The sequence below is a fragment of the Pseudorca crassidens genome, chromosome 9 (genome assembly GCF_039906515.1).
Source record: "Pseudorca crassidens isolate mPseCra1 chromosome 9, mPseCra1.hap1, whole genome shotgun sequence".
NCBI lineage: Eukaryota > Metazoa > Chordata > Mammalia > Artiodactyla > Delphinidae > Pseudorca > Pseudorca crassidens.
The window spans coordinates 3,006,176-3,022,804 of NC_090304.1; the positions used below are offsets into that span (position 1 = coordinate 3,006,176).

Genomic DNA, 16,629 nt, shown 5'->3' on the forward strand with positions numbered 1-16,629 from the left:
TTCGTTATCCATTCATCCATCGATGGACATGTAGGTTGCTCATCCGTATCTTGGCTATTGTGAATAGTGCTGCTATGAACATAGGGGAGCGTGTATCTTTCTGAGATACTAATTCTTCTTTAAATATTTGGTAGAATTCACCAGTGAGGCCCCCTGGGCTTGAGCCTGTCTTTCTGTGCAGCTTTGAATTTGTTAACTCGCTCTCTGCTTGGTCTGGGTATGTCCAGATCTTCTGTTTCTTCTTGAATCACGGTGGCTGGTTTGCATCTCACTGAAATCCGTTTCCTCTAACCGTCTAATTTATTGTCACGCAGTTGTTCATAGCATTTCCTCATCCTCTCTTTTGTTCCTGTGAGGCTGCTAGGTGTCTCCCCTTCATTTCTGAGTTTGGTGATTTGAGTATTTCCCGCTTTTTTTTCCTGATCATTCTAGTGAAAAGTTTGTCAATTTTACTGACCTTTTCAGAGAACCAACTTATGGTCTCATTGATTTTTCTCTGTTTTTCTATGTTCTTTTTCATTAATTTTCACCCTCACTTTTATTATTTCCTTCCTTCTGCTGGCTTAGCGTTAGTTCTAGCCAGAAGAGACAAATAATGAGAAGAGAGATAACAGAGAGGCACCTCTGTGGTCCGGGAGGGAAGGAGAGCTTGGTTAGGGGGCTGGGGGGGAGGGGTGGTCAGGGTGGGCCTCCCTGAGAAGCTGGCACCTGAGCAAAGACTTGAAGGAGGGGAGGGAAGTAGTAAATAAGAAGTGAAGAATTTGATGGAAATTGATGTGAAAACACTTATTTGCACTTAACATTGTTTAAGTTGTGTTAAGGTATATGTAACACGCAATTTACCATCTTAACCACTTTAACTGTACAGCTTAGTGGCATTACACATTCACATTGTTATGCAACCCTCACCTCCATCCATCTCTAGAACTTTCCGTCTTCCCAAACTGACGCTCTATCCCCATCCCATTCGGCACTCACTCCCCCTCCCCCTCCCCCAGCCCCGGGCCCCACCATCCTACTGTCTCTCTCTATGAATTTGATGACTGTAGGTCCTCGTATAAATGAAATCACACATTATTTATCCTTTCGTGTCTGGCTTATTTCACGGAGCATCACGTCCTCAAGTTTCATCCATGTTGTAGCCTGTCTGTGAATTTCCTCCCTTTTTAAGGCTCAGTAATCTTCCGTTGTGCCGATGGACCACGTTTTGTGTATCTTTTCATCCGTCCGTGGACACTCGGTTGCCTCCACCTTTTGGCTGTTGTGAATGATGCTGCCATGAACGTGGGTATTCAAGCCCCTCCTTTCAGAAAGCACGTTTTGAAGCGGTGACCAGCCCGAGGCCCATCTGGTCTTGGGACTGCAGAGCTCAACCTCTCGTCTCACCCAGGCTGCTTTCCCATAGAAAGAGGCCCATCTTTCTTCTTGAATCTCTCCACAAAGCGGGAATGACTCTGTCTGTTGGAGAAATTGTGGAGCACGATTCCTCCCATATCCCGTGTTCCCATCTCCCAAGGAGGAAAGGCCTGGGAACTGGGTCTCACCTTTGTGGGTTCATCCAGGTCTCGGGCAGGACCAAGGAAGGTGTCAGGGCAGAGACAGAAGCAGGGAGGGGATGCCCTTCTGCAAGATGTCACTCATTCACTACCTGGTGCCTTGTGGTGCCTCAGGGTTTCTCAGTTCCGAGTCATCCCTACCCTGTTGTCATGAGACGTTCTCCTGTATTCTCTTCTAGTAACTTTAATGGCTTGCTCTATATTCGTTTATTATTTTTATGCCATCAGGAGCTGGCCCATGTGTCAGGCCAGGGCCCTTGTGTTGGCCCTTGTGTCAGGGTTCTAGAATGTTCAGGCCGGGATGTGATTTGTCTGTTTCAGTACAGGAGGACCTGCCCCCGCCCCTGCTGGCTTTGCCTCTCCCCCTCTGTCACGGATCCAGCTCCCAAGCTCATGTGGGGATTGGTTTTCTATCGATCTGGCTCTAAGTCCACCATGTGTGTTTACAATCCCGTTCAAAGGAGCTTTGAGACTTGGCGGTATGATCTCCTTTAGACCGCAAACAGCCACGTTGCAAATTATTCCATTCTGTGGTTGAGAAAAGGAGCCAGTTCAGAGGGGTGGGTCAGCTCAGGGCTCCCCGCCAGCACATGGCAGGGCGGGTCAGGCTCAGACATGCCGGACCCAGGGAGGGGCTCAGCCAGACCAGGGTGACGCCAAAGCGCTGAGCCGGTGTCTTATCTTCAGCGACTGGACAGACGCTTCCTTGACAAGGGACGCAGGCTACCACCGAGCACTTCTGTCCATTCAGTGTGGTGGCACTAGCCACACGTGGCTGTCGAGCCCTTGAAACGTGGCTAGCGCCACAAGTTGAAGGGACGCTGTTCTGTATGTATTGGGTTCCGTAAAATATAAGTATTCATTTCAACTGGGTTTTTCTTTTCTTGTTTGAAACGTGGCTACTAGGAAATTGAAAATTGCATTTGGTGGCTTGAATTCTATTGCTGCCAGCACGGGTTTGTAGCAGCCCTTACTGGGGGCTGGGATCAGCTTCCTTATTTCTTGTCCCCTGTCCCCCGCCACCCAGTCCCTCCTGCTCCTACCTTGTCGCCCCACTGTCTTCTTCTCAGACGGAGCTCCCTTCTTGCAGACGTGCTTCCTGGGTTTAGCAGCCAAGAATCTTCACTGGAGTAAAAGGGAGAGAGGTGAGAACCTCTATCACCCCAGCCTTCTACCCCAGGGTGGAGCTCAGGCCCCCCTCTCAGAGAGACTGGGGTGGGAGGGGACCCCAGAGCTAATTTAGGATTGGTCAGGGTTCTAGAGTGTTTGTGCTGGGGGGCCCAGGTCCAGCTTTTGGGAGAACACTGGGCCTCAGGAAGGAGAAGGGACCTGGCCAGGTCCCAGTAGGTTTCCTGCCGGACCCCAGGTCCCCAGGGCCGGGCAGCTTCCCCCAAACCCCGAGGCCACCGTGGGTTGGTGTAGATTCTCTACCCAGACCGGGCCCAGTGAAATAGCTTCTGGGTCTGTTCTCCAAAAAAGCTGGATTCTTACTGGAAGCGTCTGGGAGCAATATTATTATTATTTAACATTCACTGCTGCCCCAGACATATGGGCAGTTTTCTGGTCCCCGCTGGGGTGTCCACGTGGTCCTAAGGCTTTCGGGTTGTGCAGTCACCTGGGACACCCGGCAGATTCCCCAGCAGAATGTAACACGTGCTTGGCTGTGGGGTCAGTGGCCTGTGGTGGGGGTGGTACTTTCCCAGAAGACAGGAAATGCCTCCGAGGTAACGGACCGTCCCGTCAGCTCCACGATGCCCCGTGTGGTGAGGCAGAAATGATTTCTTTACCAGGCTTACTTGGTGACATCATAATAAAGAAACGGTTAAATATTTTCTATTAACAATGCCATCACATAAAATAAAATAAGATAAAAGAAGAAAAATAAAATAATAGCTACCTATATCCTTGTGGGTAGCTTGATTCATTGTTTTGATTATTTGCATTTTATCGCCAGACTTTGTCAGAATACGTTTCATTGCCTACCGGTGCCAGGCACGTTCATGCCTGCGGTCTCGTGGCATCTTCACAATCCATCCCTGGGGGGAGGTATTTTTATGTCCATTTTACAGAAGGGGAAACTGAGGCCCAGAGAGGTGCATTGACTGGGGTTTTGAGCCCAGCAGGTGCCTTTGCGCTTTGACCAGGCCAGTCTCAGAGCTGGAGGGATGTGAGGATTTTGTCCAGCTTCTCTCCCCGTGTGTCTGTCCATCCTGGTGCCCAGTGGCCTTGACTGGCCACTTACTAGGAAATCTGCGCCTGTAACTCAGTTTGGATAGCCCCCTCCCCCGACCTCTGGGAGCGGGGAGGAGGATGTAGGCGGGGTCAGCTTCTCACATGTGCTTCTGAACCTGGGCGGTGCCTTTGTCCTGGTGGGGATGAGCGTGTGCAGCGTTCCAGAGCATCCTTCTTCAAGGCCGTAGTCGGGGGTGTTTGGCCTGGAGGATTTTGGCCAGATGGGGAGTATGGCGCTGGCCAGGACGGGGCAGGGCTGCAGTTGTTTTCCGTCTCTGCTCTTGCCCCAGGATCTTTGGTCCACGACCCTTGGTCCATGCTTGTGTGTCCTCCAAGTAGGTGGTGCCTGAGCTCTGCCACGTGACTGCTGTGTGTCTTTGGGTGAGCCAGCTGACCTCTCTGGGCCTCAGTTTTCTCATCCTGAAAATGGGGTAATAACACCTCTCCAGTGGCTTTGAGCATTAAATGAGATCATCTGCATAAAATCCAGACTGTTGTTACCGACCAGGGTTCTCGGCCTCCTTAATCAACAGAAACTCATCCGAGGCCAGACAAGAAATTCAGGCAAGGCTTCCCTGGGCCCCCTGCTTGCTCACTCGCCGCGGGGGTGGGAGGCAAGCTGGTTCTTTATATGGGGGGCGGGTAGGGGTGTGTCCAGGGGTCGAGCTGGAGGGGTGGCTTGGGGGGTTTGCCCACCTCTTTGTGGTGGTGCTGTGTGCAGGGGGCATGCGCAGTGCCCTGCTTTTACTCCCGGCTCTTCAGAAGCGGCAGTCGGGCTTTTTGGTCTGTTTGTATCTTGTCCAGAATATGCCCCAATTGCACACGCATGCAGTTATTTTTAGTCCCTTAGAGTTTCTTTGTATTTTGTAGCTGGAGGAGACGTTTGTCCAGGTGCAAGCACGGCAGCACTGCAGACAAGGGTCCCAGGTCCCCGCCTGTCTCACTCTGATGGGCCTTGGTGTACCGTGAGCTGCGCGCATCGTCATTATTGGCAACACCTGTGTGTACTTGCTCTGTTCAGATTGGACCTGCGTCATGTGCAGGTTGGAGTCTGCCAGCTCGCTCCCCCTGTCCTGTTGGGACAGCCTGTTCAGGCCCCGCTGTGGATTCCCGCCCCGTCTGGTCTCTGCAGAGCCTCTGGCCTCAGCTGTAAGTGCACCCGGTTTATGTAGGGGCTCCGGATGACGGGGGTGTGGGGGGGACCCGGCAGTCCTCCAGGGTACCTGTTGCCCCTGCAGGGGTCATCGGTAGCCTTGGGGGCCCACCTGAGCTCCTCCGCTCCCTGGTGTGTCCGGAAAGTTCCCACGGAGGGTTTCTCAGCGAGGGGCACTCCGCCACCCACTGCCCCGCAGGAGCCCCAGATGGCTGGGCTGCGCAGCGGAAGGTGCTGTTTCGAGCGGACCTTCTTGGCTCTCAGATGATGCTGCTGACACGGATGTGCTCTTGTTCATTTGAAATTTTATCCTGCCATCTTTTATTGAAGAGGGAGGAGAGGACCTGGGAGGTCGGGGTGGAATATTTATTCAGTTAGTCATCCAGTTAAGAGCCCTTTCTGAAAAGCCTGCAAGATGACGGGGCCTTTGGTGTCGGACAAACCAGAGTTCAGTTCCGCTCTGCGGAGGCTGCCTGTGTGGCCCACCTGTGTGGCCTCGGGCATTGCCTGATCCTCCGCTGTGTGGGATGGTAACGCCCACCTAATCAGTAACAATTAGACAGAGCTTGTGTCAGCTAACAACCTGCAGAACAAAACACTCCAAAACTTTGGGGAAAACGACCACTGTTTATTTCAGGGCCAGAGAGTAACTATTTCATGCTTTAGGCTGTACAGTCTCTCAACAAAGCAAGAGCAGGCAGGTGAATGGGCGTGGCTGTGCCCCGATAAAACGTTATTTAGAGAAACAAGCCGTGGGCTGACTTTGGCCCACAGGCCAATCACTTGCTGACCCCTGGTTCATTTACCTCGCAATTTGGAAAGTGGACCATTTGAGTAGGACGCCGATGATTCCTGAGTTCACCTGTGGTCAGCTGGTGGGCAGGCCTCACTCACGTCTCCCGGGTGGGCTGGTCGTTGGCAGGGGTCGGGGGGGCAACTGCATCATCCATGTCTCACCCTGCCACGGGCCAGCCTGGCTTGGTCCCTGGGTAGTAGTTGCAGGGCTCCCAAGAGCGGCGAGAACGCGTCCCTTTGCTCTGGCCCGTTTGGTTGAAGCGAGCATAATGGCCAAGTCTAGGGTCATTGGGAGAGGACGTCCCCAGGCAGAAGGTCCAGGGAGGCGCGCACCCCGTCTGGGTTTGGTGCAGCCCCGTCTGCAGCTAGGCTCCCCCAGCTGCTGGTCATGATCGTCACCCATCATCACGGGCACCAGTGGAGGGGCCAGCTGGGGTTTCACGCTGTTAGGGGTCACGGGCTCTGTGGTTCAGCTGGCGGGCGTAATTAATATTTTAACTTTGTTTCTGAATAATTTTACACGAGAGCTGTTACGAAGCTCACTCCCACCTGCACTTTTGCCCTCTCTGGTAATGGAGCCGGGGCAGAGGAGAGTTAAGAGTGTTCCGTGGAGGTCAAGGGCCACGGGGACTTCCCACTGGGTCCTGCTTTTGTGAGGAGCGATTTCCCGGAGGCAGAAAGCGGCAGGATGGGGCAGCCGGGCCCTGACTCTGGTCCCGGCTGGGCCGCTCAGCTGCTGCGGGACCTGGGCCTCGCTTTTCTCTTCGGGAGAATGGGTAGATCAGATGACTTCAGCAGTGGTGTGGACAGCACGGCGGGAGGTGGTGTACGCGTCCCCGCCGCCCCCCGAGGGCTGTGGAAGGTTGCTGTGACAAAAGTCGAGGATCAGAGAGTTTTCCCTTTTCTCCTCATTCCTGACAGTGTTGGCATTTTGCCTCGCTTCAGGTTTTCCTCCCTCGCTCTGTAAAGTGGATGCTGAACCCTCGTGGGCGGTTGAGAATGAGACTCTTTTTTATGATTGAGGTGAAATACACAGAACGTAAAGTCAACCATTGAAAACCGTACGGTTCAGTGGCATTTAGTACAAAAAGTGCTAGTTTTCATCACCCCGAAAGGAAACCCACAGACAGTCCCTTCCAGCCCCTGGCAGCCCCCCGTCTGCTTTCTGTCTTTACGGATTTGCCTGCCCTGGACATTTCATGGAAGTGGATCGCGCGACATGAGGTCCTTTGCGCTTGGCTTCGTTCACTGAGCAGAATGTTTTTAAGGTTCGTCCACGTTGTAGCCTGTGTCAATGCTTCATTCCTTTTGATGGGTGAATGATACTCCCTTGTACGGATAGAGCGTATTGTGTCTGTCCTTTCTTCTGTTGATGGACCTTGGGTTGTTTCCACTTTTTTTTTTTTATTACGTTGGATCTTAGTTTCCCGACCAGGGATCAAACCCGTGTCCCCTGCGTTGGGAGCATGGAATCTTACCGCTGGACCCCCAGGGACGTCCCTGGCTCCACTTTTTGACTGCTGTGTATGATGCTGCTAGGAACGTTCCTGGACCAGTTTGGCAGAATCGGCTTCCTCACTAAGGGGAGGACCTGCAGTGTGGGGCCATTCCCGCTGCCTTTCTGGATGAGAGGGAGGTGGTGACATTTCCTCTGTTTTGGGGTGCCCGTGGGGGGGAGCCACCTGTGCGTGGTCAGTTAATCCTCAGGACTCCAGGTGGCGTCTTCACGCATTTCCATTTCACAGAATTAGCTGGCACGCGGTCGGGGGTGGTGGCAGAGCGGGGCTGGAACCAGGCAGATGGACTCTGGGAGCCCTGGTCTTCCAGAGAAGGGCCCGCGGGGCTGGGGCAGCCGGGTCTGTCCAGGGCACAGGCTAGCGCCTCCTGACTCCCAGCCCAGGACACCGGGGCTACTCTGTGCCTGGGGCGTAGCCTGGGGGTTACAGAGCTGTTTCAGAACGCTTCACAGTTCCGATTTCCATCTCCTTAGGAATGATGGCCTGGGCACTGCTAAAAATAGCTGCAGAACGCTGATGGCTAACATTTTAAAACGGTTCAATAATTTAGTGATTCTCCGTGCGCGCCAGGGAGGATCGCTCTGAAGTGGGTGCTTTTAAAGTTTCCTAGAACCCAGTCACTGCTTGCTTTTTTCAACAATTTGAGGTATATTTCACATACCATGCGATCCACACACTTAAAGTGTATACGGCGGTGTATTTTTAGTGTATTCATGGATTGTACGGCCATCACCACAATCAATTTTGGGACATTTTGGTTCCCCCCAAAACAAACCCCGTACCCATTAGCAGTGCCCCCCATCCCCCCTCCCCTTCCCGGACCCCGGCAGCCCCTCATCCGCTTTCTGTCTCTGTGGTTGTGCCTATTCAGAGCAGTTTATGTAAATGGAACCGTACGATGTGTGAGGTCCTTTTATGTCTACCTTCTTTCATTTACAGCATCGTGCTTTTCAGGGTTCTTCCACGTGGTAGCGTGTGTCAGTGCATCGTGTCTTTTTGTGGCCGAATAAGATTCCATTGCACGGATGGACCGCATTTTATTTATCTAGTCATCAGTTGGTGGACATTTAGGTTACTTCCACTGTTTGGCTATTAGGAAGAGGGCTGCTATGAAGATGAGGATACAGGTTTTTGTGTGGACATGTGTTTTTACCTGTTTTAGCTCTACGCCTCGGAGTAGAATCATGCGTCTTGGGTCACATGGCAACTCTCTGTAACCTCTTTTCATTAGTTTCATTTTCCACAAGGTACTTCTTAAAATAAAAGGAAACTATTTTTAAAATAATTGCAATTCTAAGAAATAATACAGAGCTGTCCCCTGTACCCTCTACCCAGTTTGCCCCATGACTAGTATCTTGCAGAACTAAATGGACAACATCTCAGCACAGGGACATTGACAGTGACACGGTCAAGATACAAGTGTTTCCGTGAGCACCCGGATCCCTCATGCTGCCCTTTTATAGCCCCACAGACTCCCTCCTGCTTCACTTGCTTTTCAACCCCTGGCAACCACTCATCTGTCTTCCATCTCTATAATTTTGTTATTTCAGTAATTATACAGAAGTGGAATCACACAGTAAGTGACTTTCTGGTGTTGGCTTCTCTCTCTGTCATCGAAACTCCGTAGAGATTGTTGCGTATCCGTGGTCCCTGCTTTCTTATGCAGAGTAGGATTCCATGGTGTGTATGCGTCAGTTTGTCTAACCCGTCACCCTTGGAGGGGCACCTGGGTTGTTTGCAGTTTGGGGTTGTTACGAATAAAGCTGCTATAAACGTTAGTTTTCAGGTTTTTGTGTGAACGTGAGCCTTCATTTCTCTGGGATAAATGCCCACGGGTGCAGTTTCTGGGTCGTATGGTAGTTGCATGTTTAGATTTTTAAGAAACAGCTACACGGTTTTCCTACATGGCTGTCCCATTTTGTATTCCCGCCAGTAATGTGAGAGTTTGCCCATTTTCTCACAGAATTTTACTGTTTTCTACTTTAGCCCCTCTGGTGTGGGGATATGTCCCTGAGGTTTTAATTTGCATTGCTTTAGTGGCTAATGATGTGTTTTTTTAAGATACACTGAAGAAGCATTTAATTAAAAGATTTATAATTTCTTGATGTTTCATTGCACTTTAAAAGGCATTGTGGCTAATGATGTTTTGAACGTCTTTTCATGTGCTCTTTTGTCATCTCGCTATCCTCCTTTGTAAACTGTCTGCATGTCTTTTGTCCCTGTTTTAATTGGATGGTTTGGTTTTTATCCTGTTAAGTTTTGAGAGTTTTTTATATTCTGAGCACTAGTCCTCTGTTAGACGTGTGGTTTGCAAACATTTTCTCCCAGTCTGTGATTTGTACTTTTATCTTCTTCTTCACAGAACAAAAGGTTTTAATTTTGATGAGATCCAATTTATTGATTTTTTTTCTGTGTGTGGATTGTGATTTTGGCATCCTTTTGGCATTCCTAACCCTAGATCCTGAAGATTTTCTCCTGTGAGAAGTTTTTTTCCAGAGTTTTATAGTTTTACATTTTACATTTAAGTCCATGATCTGAGTTGATTTTTTAAAAATTGAACTATGGTTGATTTATAATGTTCTGTTAGTTTCAGGTATACAGCAAAGTGATTTAGTTATACATATATAGATATTTATCTATTCTTTTTCAGATCCTTTTCCATTATAGGTTATTACAAAACATGGAATACAGTTCTCTGCATTATACAGTATGCCTTCGTTGTTTATCTATTTTGTATATAGTAGTGTATCTGTTCATCCTAAACTCCTAATTTATCTCTTCCCCCACCCCTTCCCCCTTTGGTAACCATAGTTTGTTTTCTATGTCTGTGAGTCTGTTTCTGTTTTGTAGATATGTTCATTTGTGTCATATTTTAGATTCCATATGTAAGCGATATCATATGATATTTGTCTTTGACTTACTTCACTTAGTAAGATAATCTCTAGGTCCATGCATGTTGCTGCAAATGGCATCATTTCATTCTTTTTTATGGCTGAGTAATATTCCATTGTATATATGTACCGTATCTTTATCCATTCGTCTGTTGATGGACATGTCCTGGCTATTGTGAATAGTGCTGCAGTGAACATTGGGGTGCATGTGTCTTTTCGAATTAGAGTTTTGCTGGATGTATGCCGAGGAGAGGGATTGCTGGGTCACTGTGTAAGGCTCACGTTCATGGCCGTTATTTTGTCTATCAATGTCCAGTTGCTCCAACGCCCTTTGTTGAAGGGGGCCATCCTTCCTCCATTGAGTTGCTTTTATGCCTTTGTCAAAAATCAACTGGGGGACGTTGCTTTTATGCCTTTGTCAAAAATCAACTGGGGGACTGGGTGGTGCAGGGGTTAAGAACCCACCTGTCAACGCAGGGGACATGGGTTCAATCCCTGGTCCGGGAAGCTCCCACATGCCATGGAGCAACTAAGCCCGTATGCCACAACTACTGAGCCTGCGCTCTAGAGCCCGTGAGTCAGAACTACTGAGCCTGCGCTCTAGAGCCCGTGAGTCAGAACTACTGAGCCTGAGAGCCACAACTACTGAAGCCCGTGCACCTAGAGCCCGCGCTCTGCAACAAGAGAAGCCCGGGCACCGCAAAGAAGAGTAGCCCCCGCTTGCTGCAACTAGAGAAAGCACACGGGCAGCAGCGAAGACCCAAGGCTGCCAAAAATAAATAAATACAAATATAAATAAACTTATAAAGAAAACTCAGCTGGGTGTATTTGTGTGGGTCTGTTTCTGGGCTCTCTGTTGATCTGTGTCCCTATCTGTCCTCCATAACCACACAGCCTTGATTACTCTGGCCGTGTACGTCTTGACATTGGGTAAACTGATTGCCCTCACTTTATTCTTTGCCAAATTCGTTTTAGTTATTCTGGTTCCTTTGCTTTTCCATGTAAATTTCAGAATAATATTGTCTATATACACACAAAAAAGTCTTGCTGGGATTGTGTCCCACCCAACTCTTCCCAGTTTGGGAAGCGTTGACGTCTTGACTGTGTTCCACGATCAGGGTATGTCTCTCCACTTCTTTAGATGTTCTTTGATTTCTTTCACCGATTCGTGTAGACTTCAGTGTACAAGTCTTGTACGTGTTTTGTTAGATTCACACCTAAGTATTTTATTTTTTGAGCAATGGTAAACGGTATTGGATTATAAATTTTGGTGGCCACATGTTCATTGCTAGTATGTGGGGATGCAGTTGACTTTTATATGTCAATCATGTATCTTGTGACCTTGTTCACAACTCATGTATTATTTCTAGGAGGTGTTGTTTTGGCGATTCCTTGGGATTTTCTACAATCACGTCATCTACAGATGGGGACAGTTTTATTTCTGTCTTCCCAATCTGTATGCTTTTTATTTCCTTTTCTTGCCTTTTGTGCTAGCTAGAACGTCTACCCCTATGGTGAATGAGAATGATGAGAGCAGACATCCTTGCCGTGTTCCTCATCACAAAAGGAAAGCATTTAGTCTTTCCCTGTTTGGAATAATGTTAGCTGATGACATGAAGTTTTGCAAATGCTCTTGATCAAGATGAAGAATTTCCCCTCTTCCTATTTTTGGGAGAGATGTTTTCACAGATGGATGTTGAATTTTGTCAAATACTTTCTCTGCGTTGATTGCTATGACCATGTGATTTTCCTTCTTTAGCCTGTTGGTATAGTGTATTACATACATTTATTTTTATTTTTTTATTTATTTTTAAAATAGTTATGTATGTACGTATGTGGCTGCATTGTGTCTTATTTGCAGCACACGGGATCTTTGTTGTGGCATGTGGGGTCTTTTGTTGCAGCACGTGGGCTTAGTTGCCCCACAGCACGTGGGATCTTAGTTCCCCGACCAGGGATTGAACCTGCGTCCCCTGCATTGGAAGGCAGATTCTTAACTACTGGACCACCAGGGAAGTCCCTATAAATTGATTTTTTAAAAAAATATTGAACCAGCCTAGCATTCCAGAAATAAACTCTACTTGTCATGATATATAATTCTTTTCGTATAATGCTTAATTCTATTTGATAATATTTTATTAAGGATTTTTTATGTCTATATTTATGAGAGATATTCACCTGTGGTTTTCTTTTTTGTACTCTCTTTGTATGGTTTTAGTATCAGGGTCATATTTGTTCCGCAAAATGGATTGGATTCTATTTTGTGGAAGATACTGTGTAGAATTGATGTTTGTTCTTTGAACATTTCATGGAATTCTTTTGTTTTAGCCGGCTTGTTTTGACATCACTCTCACAAGGGAAGTGTTCCTGCCAGGTGGAGGTAGATGTCCAGCTTCCTCAGTTGACCTCTATTGATACCCAGGTGGGGGGGGGGCTCCTGTTATTGCTGGTGGGGGAGGGGACCTGCTCCCCACGTGGTCTCCCCTGATACCGTGGTGGGGGGTGGCCTCATTCTTGCTGGTAGTGGGGAAAGTCCTGACTCTCCGTTAGCCCTCTTCTGACCCCAGTCCAGCGGAGTGAGGTGGGGGCGTGAGGGAGGGATACCAAATGCTTGTGGAAATCCAGGTCCCCGAATAGAACCAGAGGAGGATTTGTCACAGCTCGGTAGGGAAGAAAGTCCCAGCTTCCACCTCGGTTTACTTGATCCCCCCCAGTGGAGGTTTGGGTGCCTCACGGCAGCCGCACAAGGGGAAGCCCAGGCTCCCCCCTCGGCCTCCGCTGCTATGAGTCAGGGTGGAGGCCACAGTTTTCCTGTGATATCTGGGTCCAGTAGAGCAGTTATTGTCTAAACGTAGTCCTTTTCGTCTGCCATTTTCCTGGCGTTTTGGCTGGAGAGAATAGTCATTCGTTGTGGCTTTTTTTTTTCTGCTTCTACTGGTGTTTCTGGGTTTCTGACTTCTTATCTCCCAGTCTGGGATATGAGGTTCTCCAGCCCGGAGAACCGACCACCGTGCTGTTCCTTGGGTCCCTGGTCCCGGCCCATGCTGCCTTCTCTCTACCTCTCAGAATCTTACGTTTGTTTCCTGTACGACATACTGGGTTTTTCGTGGCTCTTCTTGGGAGGAGTAGGGAAAAGTGCGTCTACTCCATCTTTCCGGAAGCAGAAGCGCAGCCCCTGGTTTTCAGCTCAGAGATATCAAGATGCACTTGAAGTTTTAACCTCTGCCTCTTGGGGCCTCCATCTCAGCGGTCCCCAACCTTTTTGGCACCAGGGACTGGTTTCGTATCAGACAGTTTTTCCACGGGTGGGTGGGTGGGGGTGATGGTTCAGGCAGTAATGTGAGCGATGGGGAGTGGCTGTAAATACAGGTGAAGCGTCACTTACTTGCCTGCCGCTCGCTTCCTGTTGTGCAGCCCGGTTCCTAACAGGCCACGGGCTGATGGGGACCCGTGCGCTATCTGACCATGACCTGGTTGTCTCTTGCAGCTCTGGAAATCTCTCCTGTCTCCATGCCTTGACCCACTGGAGTGCAGACGGTTCCTGTTCCAAGAGACCTTTCTGCGGGGCCCAGTCTGACAGCACCTCTGGTGAGTTGGGACATCTTCTTCTTGTCCTTGTCATCTGCGAGCCTATCTCCATTGCCATGGTGTGGTTCGCCTCCTCCCTTTGGCACTGCGGCCAGAGGATGGTCAGTTCCTCGCAGTCAGGGCCCAGGTGCTTGTGTCAGGGTGGGGAGAGGGTGGGTGGAGTTGCCCTTGGCGCTGGGGGAACAAGCCTGCCCCTTGGTGCCTGGCTAATGTGACCTTGGGGGAATTATTGGGACTGTGGCTGAGGCTCCGGGTCTGGCTCCTTGTCTGTGCTCTGAGATGTCCAGGCTGGACTCAGCCGATGTGGCTAAAGTGGATGATGGGGGAAGTGTTACAGGTGCCCCACCTCCATTTTTGCTTGGATCGGGGGACACCTGTCTGTGTCCAGCACAGGGACCACGGAGGGAAGCCCACAGTCTGTGGTTCCGCAGAGCCGAGCTATGCCCTGTGCTCTGGTGCCCAGAGCTTGTTACACGTGCTCCACTGGCATCGTTTCATCTGTAACATGTGCTTAAACTCGGCATTTGCTGAACGTTGCCTAAAGGCTGGGCTTTTTACCATGACTGACCTCATGAAGAAAGGGAAATGATTGCCATTCTCAGGTGAGGGGACAGGCTCCCAGCAGTTAGACACGCTGCTCATGGACTACTTGGTCCTGAGAGGCTCCATCCAGCCCTGGCTGTGCACAGCCTGGGCTCTTTCTGGTGCGACACCCGGCTGCCCAGCCTGGCTCTGCGAACTGGGGACCAGAAAGGCAGGTCTGTGAGGTCCACTCCCCGTTGGACACTGTCTCTCAGCCTTTATGAAAAAATATCATTGCCTATCCATGGAGACATTTTGGACCGTTTTTCCAAATTGTCCACCCCAGTGAAATTTTAATACTATGGAAAGGTTGTATATCTGTTCATGTTCTGCTTGTATATCTGTGCCTCCTACTTAAAAACACTAAGATCCGTCTCACCTTCCAAGATTCCATTGAGAGTGCATGTCCCGGACTTACAAACACAGCAGGCAGGAGCGGAATGTCGGAGCCACTGCCCCTGCCCTGGTCCTGGTCTCCACTGCTTTTGGGGGTCGCCTCCTAACTGGTTTCCTACCCCCAGCTTCCCAGCTCTGCAGTCCTGCCTGAAATCCAGTTCAGACGCTCTCACTGTCCTTGTTCAAGCATTTCCGTGTGGTCATGATTCCCTCCATGTGCTCTGAGCTTCTCTGGCCTCTGCTCTTGCCCTCCCCCGAGCACACACGGGCACTCATCCGGCGAGCGGTGGTGATGGGGCCCCATGGAGGACCAGCCCCCGCTGTCTCTGCTGAGTGGGCAGAGCCTACAGTCCCCTTGTCCTCTGTTCCTCCCCGATGCTGGATGCTGGCCCCTCGTTGGGAACCCCCGGCTCTGAACCCCACGGTACCTGCTCACTCACTGTGGCTCAGTGGAGAGGTGACAGATGCACGTGAGATGTGTGACTCTAGCGGAGGATGTGGCAGCCCTTTCTTCTAGAGGCAGAGCAGCCTCAGAGAAGGAGTGTGTCCAGGTGTGAGGGAAGGTCCCGCACTAGGCTGAACCGTACCTACAGCGTCGTCCGTAAGGCCTGCCTTTGACGTCCTTGGGATCGGGACTTGGGACTTACTTACCATTCATTATGGTGGCAGCTGGTGGCAGAGCACTAAGCCCCCGTGCAGCGTGTTTCTGCATTTGTGGGTCATCCGCCTCAGGCCGGCTCACGACGAGGTCGAACCTCTCTGAGCCTGGGTTTGCACCAAGGCCCTCTGACCTCCTCCAGGTTTCTTCCTGAGAAAGGACACTTGACCCTTGGATCTGAGCGTTTGCTTGTCACCATTCCGGCGTCTGAGATAGGGTGCTGCCCGGGCTGGGCCTCCAGCCTCTTCTTAGAGAACTGTTATACTTACCATTGGCCCCAAGCGGTGGGACCATTTGATTTCAGGATCTGTCCCTGTGACCGTGGTCATTGATGTACAAGGGGAAAGAGAAGAGGTTTTCAAGCTGGACCGGACGGCCCTTTCGCGCCAGGAGTGGACGTGTTGTAATCTTGGTTTGCCGGCCAGGGCGCTTTTCGCCCACACAGCGGGCTGTCTCCAGGCCAGGGGACCAGGTGTTCATTGGGAGGTTAGGCCTCTCGGCTGGAGGAAGGATGGTGGCCCTTGTGCTGTGGACGGGGAGGGTTTCCATCTCTCGGGAGTGGGTCTTCTTGAGCCCAGGAGGTGCTGCGTCCTGGGTGTGGGCGTAGCTGAGGCAGAATTCTCCATCAACCTCAGGTTCATCTGGGCTCTTCATCTCCCTCTCAGCTGCTTCTCCCGCATCCTCAGGTGTCCCACAAAGCGGCCCTGCCCCTCAGCGGCCTCCGGGTGTCCTGGGGCCTCCATTCATCACGGATGCCCCCTGTGTGGGTGCCTCACCGCACCCCTGCCCTGGCTGCATCACCTTACAGGTGAAACATTCATCACTTAATAAACCCGTGTGGATTCTGGGTTTCAGACCTTTCGGAGTGACCCCCTCCTGCTGCCACTCAGAAAAAATGGAACGTTACCCTTGTGTGGTAATTTAGTGAGTAGCCAGATGTCACGTGATGAGTGGCAGAAGGCTTCCGCTTCAGAGTAACAGAATTAACGTACAGTGTTGTGCATTCTCACCGTGATTCAATGAATCACAGATGGAATGAATTCAAAGATTCGGTTTTTGGGAAGTGGTCTTTATTACTGCCTCCAATTATTTTTTCCACTCGTGGGTATAATCACACACCCCCCCTAGGGTGCCGGAGGATTTCTGAGGTTCCAGGTGACTCTTCTGGCGGTGACGTGACACAGCCAACAGGTTTGGGTGAAGACTGTCTTCGGTGATGAGATTCAAGTAATTCTCTCCAAAACTGGGTGCCTAGCGTGTG

General features: G+C 50.3%; 1 protein-coding gene across 5 annotated transcripts in view; it reads left to right on the plus strand.

Annotated features, from left to right (window-relative positions):
* Positions 1-16,629, plus strand: part of SHANK2 (SH3 and multiple ankyrin repeat domains 2) — a 548,806-nt gene that overhangs the window by 9,977 nt on the left and 522,200 nt on the right. For all 5 annotated transcript variants that reach the window (XM_067747966.1, XM_067747967.1, XM_067747965.1 and 2 more), the window contains exon 2: positions 13,632-13,732. The gene's annotated coding sequence lies outside the window, so the exon portion shown is untranslated. The remainder of the gene's footprint in view (positions 1-13,631; positions 13,733-16,629) is intronic.